Source organism: Hylobates moloch, unplaced genomic scaffold (genome assembly GCF_009828535.3).
Source record: "Hylobates moloch isolate HMO894 unplaced genomic scaffold, HMol_V3 SCAFFOLD_10, whole genome shotgun sequence".
NCBI lineage: Eukaryota > Metazoa > Chordata > Mammalia > Primates > Hylobatidae > Hylobates > Hylobates moloch.
In genome coordinates this window covers 16155141-16169839 of record NW_026652285.1, presented here as the reverse complement: position 1 = coordinate 16169839, position 14699 = coordinate 16155141, and the positions used below count along the sequence as shown (strand labels likewise).

The window sequence follows — 14699 nt, the reverse complement described above, 5'->3', positions numbered from 1 at the left end:
TCTCTATATATCTATATCTATCTATCTATCTATCTATCTATCTATCTATCTATCTATCTATCTATCTATCTATCTATCTATCATCTATATTAGCCGGGCGTGGCAGTGTTTGCCTGTAATCCCAGCTACTGGGGAGGCTGAGGCAGGAGAATTGCATGAACCCAGGGGGCGGAGGTTTCAGTGAGCTCAGATCATGCCATTGCACTCCAGCCTGGGTGACAGTGCAAGATTCCATCTCAAAAAAAAAAAAAAAAGAACCAGGAGACATGCCCTACCCAAGTCCCCCAACAGGCGCCAGAAAACAATTTAAAACCTTTTCTTCTGTTCTCTAATCTCTTTCTAAAAATCTGTCTAGAAGACAAGGAAAATAAGACAAAGGAGTGAAATAATTAGCTGGTAACACAGGATTATTTTTCCCTATGACTAACAACTCAAAAAAGGGAACAGAAAAGGCTCCAACTCTGACTCATTAGATTCTATTCAAATGTTTGCTGTTAGCTAACAGCAGCTGGAAACTGAGTTATCCCTACATGGATCATTGATGCATAAGCTTACGTCATTAAAACTTCTCACTACCAGTGGCTGAAACTTATAACTACTTTATGGCTATCCTAGTTGATTTCTACTTTAATTTTTCACAGGTAAGGGCTGTGTTTCATCTGAAGTATACCCTCAGAGATAAGAGTTTTAGAGTGCAAAGAAACTTAAATGAAAGAAAGTAAAGCTCAGAGTTACTCTTTCTGATAACAGCCTTGCTCCTGGTTTACTTCCTTCTCATTTTTTTTCTACTCTGACCCTTTGTCTACTTTTAGTTTTCTGTCTTAAAACCAAGTCTCATCTGGCATTGTCCTTCTCTCTTCCTCTTTTAGAAAATAATCAGAAATGACCAAATATTTAAAATCATTGTTGGCCGGGCGTGGTGGCTCACACCTATAATCCCAGCACTTTGGGAGGCCGAGGTGGGTGGATCACGAGGTCAGGAGATCAAGACCATCCTGACTAACATGGTGAAACCCTGTCTCTACTAAAAATACAAAAAATTAGCCGGGTGTGGTGGCGGGCGCCTGCAGTCCCAGCTACTCAGGAGGCTGAGGCAGGAGAATGGCGTGAACCTGGGAGGTGGACGTTGCAGTGAGCCGAGATCACGCCACTGCACTCCAGCCTGGGCTACCGAGCGAGACTCCATCTCAAAAAACAAACAAACAAACAAAAATCATTGTTAAAAATCCTACAAATGTAAAGTCTTTTTAATTCTTGTTCTCTTATATTTTGGAGGGGGGAAAATAAGAACATTTACTCTCCATCTAGCTTAAAAAATATATAAAATATTTGAAGACCTCTGGAACTCGTATTAGGAAAGCTAAAGGCTTAATAATAAATATTTGAAAGAATTAAAATGGTAGAGATCAGAGCTGCTTTCAATCTTCCCAAGCTCTCATACTACAACAGATACTAATATAGATAATACTAAGCACATCAAAAGTGGCTTGTCACTGTCACAGTATAAAAACTAGAGAGAGGCCGGGCACGGTGGCTCATGCCTGTAATCCCAACACTTTGGGAGGAGGGTGGATCACCTGAGGTCAGGAGTTCAAGACCAGCCTGGCCAATGTGGTAAAATCCTGTCTCTACTAAAAATACAAAAAATTAGCTGGGCATGGTGGCGGGCACCTGTAATCCCAGCTACTCTGGAGGCTGAGGCAGGAGAATCGCTTGAACCCAGGTGGTGGAGATTACAGTGGGCCAAGATCATGGTCATAGCACTCCAGCCTGGGCAATAAGAGCAAAACTCCATCTCAAAAATATTAATAATAATAATAACAATAATAATAATAACTGGAGAGAGCTTGAGCCCAGGAGTTGGAAACCTACCTGGGCAACATAGTAAGACCCCATCTTCCTGACAAAAAAAAAATAATAATAATCAGCCAAGTATGGTGGCACACCTCTGTAGGCCCAACTAGTTGGGAGGCCGAGGTGGGAGGATCACTTGAGTTTAGGAGTTCAAGGCTTCAAGTGAGCCATAATTGTGCCACTGCCATCTGGCCTGGGCAACAAAGCTAGATCCTGTCTCCAAAAACAAAACAAAACAAACCTGAAGAGAGAAAAGTACAAATTAAACCAAATTATACTAGTTAAGATGTTGCAGCTTTCATTCTTATAAATATTTCAGATGTCCACACTAGCTCTTTCAAAATGACCTTTCGGCCGGGCACGGTGGCTCATGCCTGTAATCACAGCACTTTGGGAGGCTGAGGCGGGTGGACCACATGAGGTCAAGAGTTCAAGACCAGCCTGCCCAACATGGTGAAAACCCATCTCTACTAAAAATACAAAAATTAGCCAGGTGTGGTGGTGCTCAATTGTAATCCCAGCTACTGGGGAGGCTGAGACAGAAGGATCACTTCAACCTGGGAGGTGAAGATTGCAGTGAGCCAAGATCACGCCACCAGAATGGGTGACAGAGCGACACTCTGTCTCAAAGAAAAAAAAATGACCTTTCAAGAAAGAGGTCCTGTAACCACACTTGCATTCCTAAAGTTATTTTAAGACTTTATATATATATTCATCAATTGAAACAATTCATTAAGATACAAGGTATCCATTAAAGTGGGCTGATGGCATTACAACATAATTGATTCATGGAACAAGTGTTTACTTGCAACCAACATATTTAGTTCTAAATTAAATTCTGAGAAACCTAAGGGAAGACAAAGGACAAAGGTCAAGTTCATTTCCCTGCCTTCTGAGACCTGGTAATTATTATTATCATTATTATTTTTGAGACGGAGTCTCTGTCACCCAGGCTGGAGTACAGTGGCGCAATCATGGCTCTCTGCAACCTCCGCCTCCTGGGTTCAAGTGATTCTCCTGCCTTTCCCGAGTAGCTGGGACTACAGGCGCGTGCCAACACGCTGGCTAATTTTTTGTATTTTTAGTAGAGATGGGGTTTCATCGTGTTAGCCAGGATGGTCTCTATCTCCTCACCTCGTGATCCGCCCACCTCGGCCTCCCAAAGTGCTGGGATTACAGGCGTGAGCCACCATGCCCAGCCAAGACCTGTAATTCTAATTCCTGAATTGTTTCCGGGTTCTGCAGAGTGAACGGTCTTTCTCATGAGGATATGCCTTATTCCAAGATTTCAAGGACGAATTAATATTTAGGACCTCTACTAAACTAAACAATTATTTAAATAGATGCTAAAAAGCGTTTGACAAAATAGTCATTTCTGGTTTCAAACATTTTTAGTAAGCTAGGAATACAAAATGCAGCCTTAATTCACTGCAGAGATTTTTTTTTTTTTCCAGAGTCTCACTCTCTGTTGCCCAGGCTGGAGTGCAGTGGTGCAATCTCGGCTCACTGCAGCCTCCGCCTCCCGGATTCAAGTGATTCTCCTGCCTCGGCCTCCCGAGTAGCTGGGACTACAGGTGCGCACCACAACGACCGGCTAATTTTTGTATTTTTAGTAGAGACAGGGTTTCGCCATGTTGACAAGGATGGTCTCCATCTCCTGACCTTGTGATCTGCCCACCTTGGCCTCCCAAAGTGCTGGGATTACAGGCATGAACCACCGCGCCTGGCCTAGGTGGGCTTAATTATATATAGCACCTCTCAGTGGTAGGCCTTTACCTCAACCTCATTGCCTGAATTTCATATTGTAAATTCCCTCAGTGTTTCTTCTAGCATGAAGGTGGTGATCTTCCCCAGTTTGTAGTGCAGATACCAATTCTCTTTTCTTTATTTTCTTCTTTTGCGTATCCCTTTGGCAGGAATTTTGCGGAGGGCAAAGTCAAACTCATATTCTTGCATTGGATGTATCAAGCCCAAATCTTAACTAAACTGAGTTCATATCCTGGTTCTGCCACTTACTAGCAGTGTGATTTTGAGCACATTCCTTAATTTCTTTGAGCTCAGTTTCCTCATCCATAAAAATGGGCACAACAATAACATCTATCTATTAGGGTTGTTGGAAAGATTGTATGAGAGATAACATAAGAAAAGCATTTAGAGACTTACAGCCAGGTGTGGTAACGTGCCTGTAGTTCTAGATACTCAGCCGCTCTAGAGGCTGATGTGGGAGGACTTGAGCCTGGGAGTTCAAGTCCAGCCTGCACAACATAGCAAGACATCTGTTTCTACCAAAAAAAAAAGTAATAAAAAAAAGCATTTAGAATAACTTAGCTTCTGATGTTGCCACTATTACTGCTGCTTCTAATAATAATAATAGATATTACTATAATAATATTAATCTCCTTCCTAGATGTAAAAGGCTTATACATTTGGGTTAAAATTTTCTTTCAAAGAAACTTTTGTCTTCAAGGGAAATTTTGCTTATATCAAGTCTTAAGTGTTTTTCATTCTTAAAGACAAAATCATATTCCCTACATAACCTGGAAGCAACTGAGCTCACAATGAGCCATTTATTGTACCCCTACTGTGTATTAAGCACTTTTCTGGGTGCTGAATTATTAGTAGCTAAGGTAAAACACCAAACAAAAAGGGAAAGGTAACTGAACAGGTTACAAAAACAGTTTTTTGCTTTTTATGGGGACACAAAAACGACAAAGATAGGATATGACTTGGGGAAACATGTCCCTTTAGCTAAGTATTGTGTGGAGAAAAATAGGGGTTAAGATTGTTGGTAAGAAAAACATCTGCACCATAACAAGAAGTTTCAATCCAGAACAGCTTCTAAGGAACAATTATAGTAATAAAATGTTGCAATTTTTATATGGACTGTATGATGCAAGAACTCATGTACTAAGAAGGAGGTTTTCGAGAGTGTTAAAATCTAACTTGTGCAGTTACCCAACAATTTACAAGCAGAAGTCTTAAGAAATAATCCCACAAGAGGCCGGGCATGGTGGCTCACACCTGTAATCCCAGCACTTTGGGAGGCCGAGGCAGGTGGATCACCTGAGGTCAGGAGTTCGAGACCAGCCTAGCCAACATGGCAAAATCTCATCTCTACTAAAAATACAAAATTAGCTGGGTGTGGTGGCAGGTGCCTGTAATCCCAGCTACTCGGGAGGCTGAGGCAGGAGAATCATTTGAACCCAGGAGGCAGAGGTTGCAGTGAGCCAAGATTGCGCCACTGCACTCCAGCCTGGGAGACAGAGCAAGACTCCATCTAAAAACAAAACAAAACAAAACAAAACAAAACAAAACAAAACAAAACAAATCCCACAAGAGTCAAAACCTGTTGCCCTGTTGTTACTGTTAAGTCTCTTTTACCCTATTCTTGTTATAGATTTTATGGTTTTAAGAGGCAGAGAACATTTACTATTTCTTTCCTCTTTCCTTTCATCTTTCATCCTCTCCTTTTCTTTTAAATCTTTTTTTGTGGTTCTAAGTGAATACATTGCAGCTGTACTTAAAGAAACTAGTGACTCTGAAAATGTACTATTAGACATAGGCTGGGCGTGGTGGCCCATGCCTGTAATCCCAACAATTTGGGAGGCTGAGGCAGGCAGATAACTGGGGCCCAGGAGTTTCAGACCAGCCTGGGCAACATTGGCAAAACTCCATTCTCTACTAAAAATACAAAAAATTAGCTGGGCGTGGTGGCGTGCACCTGTAGTCCCATCTACTCGGGGGGCTGAAGTCAAAGGATCGCCTGAGCTCAGGAAGTTGAGGCTGCAGTGAGCCGAGATCACGCCACTGCACTCCAGCCTGCACAATAGAGTGAGATCCTGCCTCAAAAAATAAAAACAAAAATATACTATCAGACATCAAACAATAAAATATATTTATACCCCAAAGCCCAGCAACTTTGGGAGTAAGAGCTTTTAATCCTTTAAAGGCTAAGACATACCCTGGCACTTAGGTATAACTGCATTGACAAAGCAATTTCATAGTCTGTGTCTGATCCAACTAAGGAAATTCTCTAAAGTCTTTGTGCAAATTATACATTTAAAAACAATTATTTCAATTCTTTGCTGTATCTATTGAGAGAATGAAGACCATTCTTGGCAATCAGACTATTGACATTCCAGAAAATGCAGACATCACTCTGAAAGGATGCACAGTTATTTTGAAGAGCCCCAGAGAAATTTAGGGAGGGACTTCAATTACATCAATGTAGGATGCATTCTCCTTGGAAAAGAAGAGGCGCTAGGTCGACAAATGATTGGGAAATAGAAAGGAAGTGGCTACTGCTTGCACTATTTGTAATCATGTACAGAACATGATCAAGGGTGTTACACTGGGCTTCCATTACAAGATGAGGTCTGTGCATGCTCCTTTCCCCATCAACTTAGTTATCCAGGAGCATGGGTCTCTTGATGAAATCCAAAATTTCTTGGGTGAAAAATACATCTGGATGGTTTAGATAAGGCCAGGTGTTGCTTATTCAGTTATCTTAAGTCCAGAAAAATGTATTAATCCTTGAAGGAAATGACACTGAGTTTGTTTCAAATTCAACTGCTTTGATTTAGCAATCCACAACAGTTAAAAACAAAGATAACAGAAAACTTCCAGATGATCTGTATGTCATTGAAAAAGGAACAGTTTAGCAGGCTAATAAATAAGATCTAAGAGTTGTCCAGCTACAGAAACAAGATACTGTATGGTTGCTAAGACCTGTTTGTGATATTTTAATGATGCATTAAAAGACCTCTATTACAGCTGGGCTTGGTGGTGCATGCCTATAATCCCAGGTACGCAACAGGCTGAGGCGAGAGGACCGTTTGAGCCCAGGAGGTTGAGGCTGCAGTGAGCCGTGATCCCACCACTGCACTACCGCTTGGGCAACAGAGTGAGACTCTGTCTCAAAAAACAAAAACAAACAAACAAAACCCCCAAAAACAATTATTTTAGTATGTAACACATATATGTGGTAAACAACTAAGAAGGTGTCAAAGAGTATTTTTAAGTCTTCCTCCCACCTACCACAACCCCATTCCTAGAAGTAATCACTATGCCAGTTCCTAAGGAATCCTTTCAGGATTATTCTGTGTACATACAAGCATTGTATGTGTAGATGTTCTTTCTCCAAAATACACAAATGAAAGCACACTGCACCTATTTTTCTGCTGTTGCCTTTTAAACTTAGTATCTTTGTTTCACTACTTTTTAAAAACCACATAACATAAAAAATGACGTAACATAAAATTTACCCATGATTCAATTACCCCCCACCGGGTCCCTCCCACAACATGTCGGAATTCAAGATTTGGTTGGGGACGCAGCCAAACCATATCATTCCACCCCTGGCCCCTCCCAAATCTCATGTCCTCACATTTCAAAACCGATCATGCCTTCCCAACAGTCCCCCAAAGTCTTAACTCATTTCAGCATTCTACTGGTACCAATTTACTGTATTAGTCTGTTTTCACGCTGCTGACAAAGACATACCCAAAACTGGGCAATTTACAAAGAAAGAGGTTTAATTGGGCTTACAGTTCCATGTGGCTGGGGAAGCCTCACAATCATGGCAGAAGGCAAGGAAGAGCAAGTCACATCTTACATGGATGGCAGCAGGTAAAGAGAGAGAGCTTGTGCAGAGGAACTCCTCTCTTTAAAATCATCAGATCTCATGAGACTTATTCACTATCATGAGAACAGCATGGGAAAGACTTGCCCCATGATTCAGTTACCTCCTACCAGAGTTTCCCTCCCACAACACGTGGGAATTCAAGATGAGATTTGGGTGGGGACACAGTCAAACCATATCAACCATCTTAACTGATTTTTTTGAGACAGAGTCTTGCTGTCACCCAGGCTGAAGTAAAGTGGTGTGATCATGGCTCATTGAAGCCTGGACCTCTCAGGCTCAAGCGATCCTCCCATCTCAGCCTCCCTAGTTGCTGGGACTAAAAATTACGACACCCAGGTAATTTTTAAATTTTTCTGTAGAGATGGGGTCTCACTATGTTTCCCAGAAAGGTTGCAAACTCCTGGGCTCAAACAATCCTCCTGCCTTGGCCTCCCAAAGTGTTGGCATAAGCCATCACACCTGGCCCCATCTTAACTATTGTTAACTGTACAGTTCAGTATATTCACATTGTTGTACAGTCAATCTCTAAAGCTTTTTCATCTCAAAGAACTGAATCTATATCCATCAAACAACTCTTCATTTCCCCCTATTCCAACCCTTAGCAACTACCACTCACTTTGTTTCTATGGGTTTTGACTGGTCTAGATAATTCATGTAAGTGGAATCATATAGTGTTTGTCTTTGACTGAGTTATCTTACTTAGCATAAGGTCCTCAAGATACATGCATGTTGTAGCATGTGTCAGAATTTCCTTCCTTTTTAAGCCTGAATAATATTCCATTGCACACATATATGACATTTTGTTTATCCATTCGTCTGTTAAGACATTCATTTCATTGTTTCTGATTGCTGCATAACATTTCATTGTAGAGATATCCCATGATTCAGTTAATCAGCCTCCTACTAATAGATTCAAGTTACTTACAATTAAACTCATTTTCTAATATGCTGTAACAAATTACCACTAACTTGATGGCTTAAACAACATACATTTATTATTTTACAGTCTAGAGGCAAGGAGTCCTAAAATCAAACAGTTGGCAGACCTGTGTTCCTTCTGTAGGATCTAGGGGAATGTTACAGGCTAAATTGTGTCCCCCAAAATTCATGTTTAAGTTTCAATCCCCAGTACCTCAGAATGTGGTTGTATTTGGAGACAGAGCCTTTAAAGAGTAATCAAGTTAAAATGAGGTTTAGTAACCTAGGGGTGGTTCCAATATGGGTGGGCCCTAATCCAATATGACTCATATTCTCATAAAAAGAGATTAGGGCCACATGTACTGGCTCATGCCTATAATCCCAGCACTTTGAGAGGCCAACGCAAGAGAATCACTTGAGGCCAGGAGATCAAGACCAGCCTGAGCAACATAGCAAGATGCCATCTCTACAAAAAAATAAAAACAAAATAGCTGGGCATGCCTGTAGCCCTAGCTACTCGGGAGGCTGAGGCAGAAGGATTGCTTGAGCCCAGCAGTTCAAGTTTACAGTGAGCTATGATCACACTACTGCATTTTAGCCTAGAAGGCAGAGCAAGACCCTGTCTCAAAAAAAATAAAATAAAATAAAATAGAAAAAGAGAAGAGATTAGGACACAGATACACCCAGAGGAAAGACCATGTGAAAACAGAGGGAGAGGACAGCCTTCTACAGGCCACGAAGGTCAGCCTCAGAAGAAACCAACCCTTGCCAATACATTGATCTTTGACTTGCAGTCTCCAAAACTATGAGAAAATAAATATTTGTTATTTAAGCGATCAGTCTGTTTAAATGGCTTATACTTGTTATGGTAGCCCTAACTATTTTTAGGATAATCAATTTCTTTGCCTTTTCTAGCATCTAGTGGCTATCTGCATTCTTTGGCTCATGGCCCCCTTCCTCTATCTTCAATATTGGTAAAGGTGGGTTAAGTTCTTCTCTTATCGCATCAATCAGACCTCCTTTCCTGGGTTCCTCTTCCACTTTTTTTTCTTTTTCTAACTTTTAAGTTCCTGGGTATATATGCAGGTTTGTTATATGAATAAACTCATGTCACAGGGGTTTGCTTTATAGATTATTTCATCATCCAGGTATTAAGCCTAGGACTCATTAGTTATTTTTCCTGATCCCCTCCTTCTTTGCACCCTCCACTCTCTGGTAGGCCCTGGTGTCTATGTTCCCCTCTATGTTTCCATGTGTTCTCACCATTTAGCTCCCACTTATAAGAACATGTGGTATTTGGTTTTCTGTTCCTATGTTAGTTTGCTAAGGGTAACAGCATCCAGCTCCATCCATGTTCCTGCAAAGGACATGATCTTGTTCTTTTTTTATGGCTGCATAGTATTTTGTGGTGTATATGTACCACATTTTCTTTATCCAGTCTATCATCAGTGGGCATTTAGGTTGATTCCACGTCTTTGCTGTTGTAAATAGGGCTGCAATGAACATATACATGTATGTGTCATTATGATGGAATGATTTATATTCCTTTGGGTATATACCCAGTAATGGGATTGTTAGCTCTGTTTTTTTTGAGAGGGAGTTTCGCTCGTTTTCCAGGCTAGAGTGCAATGGCGCGACCTTGGCTCACTGCAACCTCCACCTCCTGAGTTCAAGTGATTCTCCTGCCTCAACCTCCTGAGTAGCTGGGATTACAGGTGCCCACCACCAAACCCAGCTAATTTTTTTATTTTTAGTAGAGATAGGGTTTCACCATGTTGACCAGGCTGGTTTTGAACTCCTGACCTCAGGTGATCCACCAGCCTTGGCCTCTCAAAGTGCTGGGATTATAGGCGTGAGCCAGCATGCTGGCGGTAATTCTGTTTTTAGCTCTTTGAGGAATTGCCACACTGCTTTCCACAATGGTTGAACTAATTTACACTCCCACTAACAGTGTATAAGCATTCCATTTTCTCCACAATCTCCTCAGCATTTGTTATTTTTTGACTTTTAATAATAGTCATTCTGACTGCTGTGAGATGGTATCTCACTATGGTTTTGATTTGCATTTCTCTAATGATCAGTGATGTTGAGCTTTTTTTCATATGATTGTTGGCAACATGTACGTCTTCTTTTGAAAAGCGTCTCTTCATGTCCTTTGCCCACTTTTTTTTTTTGAGACAGAGTCTCATTCTATCACCCAGGATGGAGTGCAGTGGTGCAATCTCAGCTCACTGCAACCTCTGCATCCTGGGTTCAAGCAATTCTCTTGCTTCAGCCACTGCGATTACAGGAGCGTGCCACCATGCCCAGCTAATTTTTGTATTTTTAGTATGGACAGGGTTTCGCCATGTTGGCCAGGCTAGTCACGAATTCCTGACCTCAAGTGATCCACCTGCCTCGGCCTCCCAAAGTGCTTGGATTACAGGCATGAGCTACTGTGCTCAGTCTCCTTTGCCCACTTTTTTTCTTTTTTTTTTTTTTTTGATACGGAGTCTCGCTCTGTCCCCCAGGCTGGAGCGCAGTGGCATGATCTCAGCTCACTGCAACATACGCCTCCCAGGTTCAAGCAATTCTCGTGCTTCAGCCTCCCAAGTAGCTGGGATTACAGGCGTGTGCCATGACGCCCGGCTAATTTTTGTATTTTTAGTAGAGACAGGTTTCACCATGTTGGCCAGGCCACTCTTGAACTCCTGACCTCAAGTGATCCTCCCACCTCAGCCTCCCAAAGTGCTGGGATTACAGGTGTGAGCCACTGTGTCCGGCCCTTTGGCCCACTTTTAAATGGAGTTTTTTTTTTTTTCTTGTATATTTGTTTAAGTTCCTTATAGATGTTGGATATCAGACCTTTGTCAGATGCATAGTTTGTAAACATTTTCTCTCATTCTACAGGTTGTCTGTTCACTCTGTTGATAGTTTCTTTTGCTGTGCAGAAGCTCTTTGGTTTAATTAGAGTCAACTTTTACTTCTTTGCCATTGCTTTTGGCATCTGTGTCATAAAATCTTTGCCTGTTCCTATGTCCAGAATGGTACTGCCTAGGTTGTCTTCCAGGGTTTTTATAGTTTTGGGTGTCCCTCTTCTACTTTAACAGCCTTTGTGACTGATTATGTTGCATCCTGCCCTGATAATCCAGGGTAATCTTCCTATTTTAAAGTTATATATGATTAGCCACCTTAATTCCTCATTTACTATGTTAAAATAACATATTTACAGGTTCACAGCTGATTAGAATGAGGACTCTACTGGGGGCCATTATTCTGCCCACCACCATAATCTTCTTCTTCTTTTTTTTGTTTTTTTCTTGAGACAGTCTTGCTGTGCTGTCCAGGCTAGAGTGCAGTGGTGCGATCTCGGCTCACTGCAACCTCTGACTGCCAGGTTCAAGCGATTCTCCTGCCTTAGCCTCCCAAGTAGCTGGGACTACAGGTGCCTGCCACCATGCTCGGCTTTGTATTTTTAGTAGAGACGAGGTTTCGCTATGTTAGCCAGGCTGGTCTTGAACCCCTGACCTCATGATCCGCCCACCTGGGCCTCCCCAAGTGCTACAGGCATGAGCCACCGTGCCTGGCCCATAATCTTCGTCTTTGAAGGCTTTACTGGGGAGAAACAATTGTTTTCTAGAATCCAATATTTACACCAATAAACTGGGAAGCAAAAAATTAAGTACAATGGGAAATACAACACTATAGTTATATACTTTGCACATAAAGAGGATCGCAAAAACTTAATATCAGCCACAGAATGTTTGAAATAGCTTTTTCTGGAGAGGTGATGATTTGGATTTAATCCACTCATAGTATTTTATATAGGCTTTTTTTGTGATAAATGGTACAGATTTGCAAATTGTCTAGTATTAAAGATACAATCTGTGGTTACTGAATTTAACTGAGTCAATTTGAAAATTTAAATCAAGATAAATTGAGTGGTTCCTTCTTCTAGGCATCCACAGTTCCTTGGGCACACATTTTCTAACTCTTAACTCACTACTGTAATTATTGCTATACATGTTCTTTATCCCCCTCTGGACTATGAGCTTCTCAACTTGTATTGCCAGGGCCTGGCACACAGTAAACATTCAATAAATGTTCAATGAATAAGTGACTTAGTATTAGTTGTTGCAATTCTTCCTTGTTGCTATAAAAATAACACAAATTGAAGATAAGTTATAATCTTTGTATATAGGTATAATTAAGAGACCAACAGTCTTGACTCCCCTGAACACATGATATTTGTTCCTTAATTAGTAATAGTAGCAACAGCTCCTACTGTGAAGAGCCAATTGTTACATGAAACACTGCCTCTCTTGGGCTCCAGATCAACATGGAAGCTTTAAGCCAAAAGAGCATCTTTATTTCTCAGAGCCTCTTAGCAGCTTGGCCTGTCAGTGGCTAAGAGAGTCAAGATACTCATGCCACATTACTCCCTAACTCTGGCCTGCAATTAGCCTATTTCATTTGCAAAGGTATTGCTGCTCTTCACTCATTGCACATAAGCATCATAGGCTTGTTTCTCCTCTCACTGTGCCCTTTAGAAGGAACACATCTCTCAGTCCAAATCTCACCCACCCTTCAAAGCACCAGTCAAATCCCAGAATTTCAGGAGACTTCAAAATGATGACTTCAGTCCCACTGAAGTAGGAGATCCCTTCTGAACCTTCCTTGTGTAGGCAGGGGTTGGCAAACTATAGCCTGTGGGCCAAATGTGGCCCATGGTCTGTTTTTATACAGCCAGCAAGCTCAGAATGGCTTTTGCATTTTAAAAAGGATTGTTTGTTTTTTTAAAAAAAAGGACAAAGAATGTGCAACAGAGACCATATGTGGCTTTTGGCATCTTTAGATGAGGCCTGAAATATTTACTAACTGGTCCTTAACAACAACAACAAAAAGACTGCCAACTCCTGGCCTAGAGCACACAATTCAGCCTAATGATAAATTGCCCAGAACTGTTCTCTAATCTGTGCATAGTCTTGTCTCCCTGTGGCAGTTTCTGTTGTCTACCCAACGGTCATCTCTAACCTCTTTTACCTACAAGTCCCAGTACTCAGGCTGACAATGCCAAGTACCTGCCTTTTCAGCTTAGCCTCCCTGAAGCCCAAAACAGTCATATATCCTAATACTGGTCTTCAAGGCTTGAGGACAAGTCTGCTGTGGGCTTGTGGGAAAAGTTTTCCACCTTGACAAAGGAGATTTGAGAAAACAAACTGCCCTTTCTATGCCTTTGGATGCAGTTATGCAGATTTGATATCTAGAGCTGTGACAGCCATTTTGTGACCTCAAAAAGAGAGGCCCAAGGACAAAAGGAAGCAAGTTAAAGATGGTAGAGCAGACAGACAGAACTCAGAACCTTGACGACTGCATTAATCAATGTATCAAGTCTATAACTGCCTTGCTCCTGGCCTTCTCATCTTAAAAATTATCTCAGTTTTAATATGGTATTCTGGTACTTTCAAAAGAAAGAATCCTAAATCTATAAGTAGATTTTGTGTGCTTGGAGAATAAATCTCACATCTTCTATGTCTGTACTTCTATAGATGCACAGGGGTGTAATTGTTGGGATCCAATTATTTTATGAGTAATTACTTTGGATAAAATTTATCACCCTTAAACTTTGAAAAGATTCCTGAGTGTACAAACGCAACTGAGGAGGCTAGCTTCTATGAAAGTAACTTTGATGGACAGCTACCGTAAGTAAAGCATTTCAGATTTCTTACCTCATTCAATACTAGGCTGGGCGCAGTGGCTCACACCTGTAACCCCTGCACTTTGGGAAGCCGAGGTGGGTGGATCATCTGAGGTCAGGAGTTCGAGACCAGCCTGGCCACCATGATGAAACCTCATCTCTACTAAAAATACAAAAAATTAACTGGGCGTGATGGCAGGCACCTGTAATCCCAGCTACTCAGGAGGCTGAGGCAGGAGAATTGCTTGAACCCAGGAGGCAGAGGTTGCAGTGAGCCGAGATTGCACCATTGCACTCCAGCCTGGGCAACAAGAGCAAAACTCCATCTAAATAAATAAATAAATAAATAAAATATTAAAACAACCCAGCAAGGTTACACACTCCAAATTCATATGAATGAAGTCTAAGTGGCAGAGTAGAGATTTTAATTCAGGTCTCTTATAGATATACTCATACTTTTTCACAATATCTCTCCTTGTCTTTCTAAGTCTTCTATTGCAACTAACAGTGATAAGATTTAAAGATTTTGCTTATCATTCTTTGAATGTTCACTTGATCACATCTCAGATCCCATACAAATGCCACATTACTTGTAGTTGCAAATTC

General features: G+C 41.3%; 1 protein-coding gene and 1 pseudogene across 6 annotated transcripts in view; one reads left to right on the top strand and one right to left on the bottom strand.

The window, feature by feature from the left end:
• Window positions 1-14699, bottom strand: part of SSH2 (slingshot protein phosphatase 2) — a 313558-nt gene that overhangs the window by 227387 nt on the left and 71472 nt on the right. The gene's annotated exons all lie outside the window — the stretch shown is intronic.
• Window positions 5957-6530, top strand: LOC116474573 (large ribosomal subunit protein uL6-like; annotated as a pseudogene).